The sequence below is a fragment of the Bombina bombina genome, chromosome 5 (genome assembly GCF_027579735.1).
Source record: "Bombina bombina isolate aBomBom1 chromosome 5, aBomBom1.pri, whole genome shotgun sequence".
In the NCBI taxonomy this organism is placed as follows: domain Eukaryota; kingdom Metazoa; phylum Chordata; class Amphibia; order Anura; family Bombinatoridae; genus Bombina; species Bombina bombina.
In genome coordinates, this window is record NC_069503.1 from 153,964,651 (window position 1) to 153,970,734 (window position 6,084).

At 34.3% G+C, this 6,084-nt stretch overlaps 1 non-coding gene across 1 annotated transcript; it reads left to right on the forward strand.

Annotated features, from left to right (window-relative positions):
* The first annotated feature begins 2,732 nt into the window (after positions 1-2,732).
* Positions 2,733-2,805, forward strand: TRNAF-GAA (transfer RNA phenylalanine (anticodon GAA)). The gene has a single exon. It is a non-coding gene; the product is annotated as a tRNA-Phe (tRNA).
* The last annotated feature ends 3,279 nt before the right edge of the window (positions 2,806-6,084 follow it).

The following is a 6,084-nucleotide window of genomic DNA, read 5'->3' on the forward strand; positions in this document are numbered from 1 at the left end:
CAATTTAGCTTTGGCGAAGCGTTTAATGTCGTTGTAACGCTTCTTCAGCTGATCGACATCCTTTTTTCCTGGACCCTGGGCACTAACAGCGTCGCTGATCCTTTGCCAGATCTGCTTCCTTCTAGAAAAATTTGTCTGTTTGACACGACATCCAAACAAATAATCATAAGAGTCAATAATCATATCAATCAAAACGACGTTTTGCTGATGAGAAAAGTGAGGATTCTTGGATTTTGAAGCGGTTTCAGATCCAGATGAAGCCATATCGAAATAGTAAATAAAGATCTCAAAAACGAGCGCTCTGTAATTACTCTCCAAAAATTTTGGAACAATAATAAAGTTGTTTAGAAAACTTGTCCATTTATAGGAGCAAAATTCTATTCCCGCGTCTACTATGACGTTCATGACACCTTACATGTCACGTGTTAACAATTGGCCAGACAATTGAACTGAAAGTTAAGTACATCAGCTTATTCGCGGCGAGCGAGGCGTCAAATTTATCAATATTCCGCCACTGCTCGCGGCGGGCTAGAGGTGTCTATTTGTTGTGGGATTATTAGTACATAGCTACAGCGGACACCATTTCGCCCGCGGCGAGTAACGGCGAGTTTAGCCGCGTCTAAAATGACGGATGAATTGACGGCTTAGTACATGGAGCCCTTAATGTGAGCAGCTTAATGTAAAAAGAGCTTAATGTACCAAAATTCAACCAAACATCAATCAATTGCCGTGAAACTTGCTGCAAACTCAGTTTTTCACTTTCCAAACCTACCCTAGAAGTTTCATGGATTTTGGTTTCCCACAAGGCAAATGAGTGACATTAAGCTTGTTTTTTGGGGAGCTTAATGTGGCTTAACGTACAAAATTGAACTTAAATGTTAACCAATCTCCCCCAAATTCCCACAATACACTATTCTATCTATTCAAACACATTCTGAAAATTTCAGGACATTTGATGAAACATTCCAAAAGTAATTTGCATTTAACTATTTTTTTACAATCCTAAAACATTTAGGCAGATATCTATCAAAGCGTCAACTATGTTGCATTCGCCGGCATCAATACGCTCGCCTAACATCGCCAAACATCGCGGTCGCGGATCTCAATACGGTCACCTTATTTATAAAAAAAGCCGTCAAAAACACGCGCACCAAGTACGGGGAGATGAGCATCAGAGTGTTGTTAACTAGCAGTCATCGATCTCGCGTCTATTTGGCTTTTTGCCAACTTTATTTATACCATTTCACTAAACGCCACTACTATACTAATATGTTTAACTCCTATCCCGCCGCTCCCCAACACTGCCGCAACCTAAATAAACTTAATAACCCTTATCCCGCCACTTTCCGACCCTGCCGCAACATAAATAAAGTTATTAACCCCTATCCCGACACCACCACAACCTAAATAAACTTATTAACCCCTAAACCTCTGGCCTCCCACATCACCACCACTAGCTAAACCTATTAACCCCTAAACAGTCAGCACCCCACATCGCAAAAAACTAAATGAAGCTATTAACCCCTAAACCTAAGAACCCCTTAACTTTAAATTAAAATTACAACCTCCCTATCTTCAAATAAATTAAAACTTACCTGTGTAGAATTAAAATAAACTAATTTTAAATTATTAATTAACCTACCCTAACTATTATACTAAAATTACATTAAACTACCAATTAAATAAAGTAAATTGCATATTAAAATACCTAACTCTACTAAAATGATTTAAATATACAATTAAACATTATTACAAAGTCCTAAATTACATTTCAAAATTATTTTACAATACAATAATCACTGTACCTTGCACAAAACATACTACCGATTTATCAATGTGCAAAATAGGGTGAATTCGGAATTTCCTGTTTTATAAAAATATCCTCTCTCAATGGAGACTAAAACACGCTGGGCACGGCAGTCGGTAGGTTTCGGCAGTTGGTTGGTTTTTAGTAGATATAATACTCCTTTCAAAGTAGCTTAATTTTTTCCCCCTCAGAGCAAGACTTTAGAAAATAAACTTTCCGCAAATGGCAATATTCCATTACTACTTGTAGTTTACTCCTTGCAATTTTTAAGAAAGGAAAATAACTCCTTTACTAGAGTTGTCTTTTCATGATAGGAACCGAAGCACTATAATTGATATTCCTATTCCAAATAAAGTGCTATGGTCTGTGGATGCTTTCTCTTTCCAAGTTGGGCAATGTCTTAATTAAATAAGCATTGGTTTCAGCCCTGTCGGATGGAAACACGTATCATGTACTTTACTGCCGCACATGTCTGCGAAAGGCTTTATCCATTCACATTTCAAAATCATTTTACAATACAATAATCACTGTACCTTGCACGAAACATAGTACCGATTTATCACATGTGCAAAATAGGGTGAATCTGGAATTTCCTGTTTTGTAAAAATATCCTCTCTCAATGGAGACTAAAACCTTCTGGCCATGTAGCCAAAATAGCTAATTTGGGAGAGCAATAGTCTGAAGATCTAAAGGTCCGTTGTTCTATCCCAGGTTTCAGCACAACAGGGGTGATTTTAGATGGGATGGTAGCATATTGCAAACAACTGTGGATTTGAATGCAGTTAAAATACAGGAAAGGGAAATCACAGAGCACTTTTTATTTCCGGCCAACACAAAGTATTTCTTTGGTTGCGTTTGTTCCCCTCCGGCTAAGCATTCCTTGTTTTTTAAGAAATGACATCAGCACGCACACTCCAATGCGATGGCCGAAATAGCTCAGTTGGGAGAGTGTTAGACTGAAGATCTAAAGGTCCCTGGTTCGATCCTGGGTTTTGGCATTTGGTTAGTTTTTAGTAGATATAATACTCCTTTCAAAGTAGCTTCATTTTTCCCCCCTCAGAGCAAGACTTTAGAAAATAAAGTGTAATCGCCTAATACGTTCCACAAATGGCAATATTCCATTACTGCTAGTAGTTTACTCCTTGCAATTTCTAAGAAAGGAAAATAACTCCTCTCCTAGAGTTGTCTTTTCATGATAGGAACCTGTCAGTATATAGCAGGGTTATTATACAATGTATTTATTATTATTCTTTAAAACTAACCCCCAATAAAAATACATATATGAAACAATTAAAATCAATATTTAATCCTAAATTCTTTAAGATTAATTAAATTTATAAACACATTGAATTATATTTATAGAAACCAGACTATGAATCAATTGATACACTCTTAAACTGTTACAATATTCTATGCAAAGATCATACAAATATATCTTTACAATTTACCTTATCACATTAAAATATTACAATAAAATACCAGAATATGGTCCACTATCTTTAACAGTGCCTAGTTAAACAATATAACAAGATAATTTAATAACCAATTGCTATGCCAATTAATCTGAGCTGAAATAAATCTTATTTAGCTATAATAAGGCAAATTCTAATATATATATATATTTATATATATATATATATATATATATATATATATTTGCAAATATAAATTAGCACTAAATATGACTAGGTAAACTACACAGGACTATGAACATGAGCTTAAAATACAAATTGTTCCCTTTTAAAATTACTAACTGCAATCTAGTTGTAGTTACCAAATACCTTTGATTTAAATATTATATATATATATATATATATATATATATATATATATATATATATATATATATATATATATATATCTTTATCAATCGTGTATAATTTACCCAAATAACCAAATCAATGTTTCAGTTTCCAGAATTTCTTGTGGGTCATCTACAGAGGGTTTACTCACAATTGGCAAAGGTACAGGCATCAAAATTGTTAATCTTCCTTTTTTAAGAAAGTGTCCCAAAATGGCAGAGAATATACTTGACAAAAAGTCTCTGTATTTTTCTCTCCAAAAACGTATGCTTCTTTGAGTCTGTCTGTATCCCTTTGTCTCCTGTGTGTATGGGTCTTTATCTCAAAAATAAAGAATCCCTCCTCCTTTTCTTTAATCATTCCCACAAGATTTTGATAGGCCCTTGATAGGCTTGTCTCTGATTCACCCACGGATCTGAACATATAATAACATAGGTTATTTTGGGAAAGGCCTCCCTGAGTAGCCAAATGCCTTTTGATTATAATACCATTTTTGAACTATAGGTGGCAGCAGATAACCAGAAATGCAGTTTTACCATCAATGCTGCTACAGTTTAATTATCTAACCTTTAAAATGTTTATTAAATATACTTTAATTTTCAGTATTAATAAACTTATCTGGCCAAAATATATGGGACCATATAGTGTCATTTTCTCTGATTATTTTAATATTAAATATGATTATACTTCTAGTAATCATATTAATAAGCAGTTTACTGTTAATTATTTTTCTTCACAGAATCATAGCATTCAACCTCCTGGCATTATTTTGTATTATAATATGAATACAGTATATTTCATATTTCTAAATAAATTTTTAACGCATGAAAAACCAGATGTAGGTCTGAAATGATAGAAATAATGCTGTTAAAAATGTCAAACATTTATACATCTATTATTGTAGCTATTATTCAATACAGCAGACATTCATCCAATAAATTGTGTTTCAGATCAATACATATACATATATGTTGTTAATATAGTCTGGGTGTGGAGAATGTTAACTTATATGAAGTTATACTCAATTCATTTCATATTTAATATTATCCAAACAGACAATCTCTCGGACTTATCTATTTACGTTTACTGTACAGCCACTTATTAAGTTCAGCAAATACCCATTTAATATGTTAGGCATTTTTCTCTTAGATCCACAAATACACATTTTTATACAATATTGAAAATTATACAAGTTGTACTTTAAAATGAATTTCAAAGTTGCAATGCAAAATATGTGTTTCTGCTAGCTAATCTTCATCTAGACGTAATGTCTAGAATTTGTGTATTCAACACAGCAGGGGTTATCAACTCTTGCATACACTTAAGCCTCAAAGGGATGATTTTTCCAACAGACAAACCATGTCTGTTTACTTACAGGGGTCATTACCTGATAACCTTTTATTACATAGAGGAAAGATCAGGAAATCCACATATGGGCATACATATCTGAGGGTTCCATAATGCTAATACTTACTTTAAAGTGGCCCACTGGCCTTATCTATACAATGGGCTAAACCTTTTGTTCTTTCCTGTGTAACCAAGAAAACAATTCCTTTGATGAATTGGGACAAAGGCCTGCAATGCGTCCTTGACAAATGAGAGGGGGGCTGTGTCACAAACAGCCTCACAAATAAATGGATCATTTGGTGTAGACAAATATATATATATAAATAAGCATTGGTTTCAGCCCTGTCAAATGGAAACATGTATCATGTACTTTACTGCCGCACATGTCCACGAAATGCTTTACCCATTCACATTTCAAAATCATTTTACAATACAATAATCAGTGTACCTTGCACATGTGCAAAATAGGGTGAATCCGGAATTTCCTGTTTTGTAAAAATATCCTCTCTCGGGGGCATAATAATAATGTGTAATTGCCTAATACGTTCAGCAAAATTTTCTCCTTGCTATTTCTAAGAAAGAAAAATAACTCCTCTCCTTGAGTTGTCTTTTCATGATAGGAACCGAAGCACTAGAATTGATATTCCTCTTCCAAATAAAGTGCTATGGTCTGTGGATGCCTTCTCTATCCAAGTTGGGCAATGTCTTAATTAGATAAGCATTGGTTTCAGCCCTGTCATGGAAACACGTATCATGTACTTTACTGCCGCACATGTCTACGAAAGGCTTTACCCATTCACATTCCAAAATCATTTTACAACACAATAATCACTGTACCTTGCACAAAACATATTACCGATTTATCAATGTGTAAAATAGAGGACATCCTAAAACATTTAATGTGAAAATAGCTTAATGTAGCTTAAAGTGAATGTAAAGTTTGATGCTAAAGTGCCAGGTTTTTAAAAATGTGATTAAAAACAGGGGCACTTTAATTCATAAAAATTTACATTTCACTCGTGTTGTGAAAAAATACTTACCTTTTAATCTTGACAGCAGCTCCAGCTTCCTCCACCCATCGCAAAGCCTCTTCCTGGGTCTAAAATGAGGAATCCGGCTTCCTCCAAT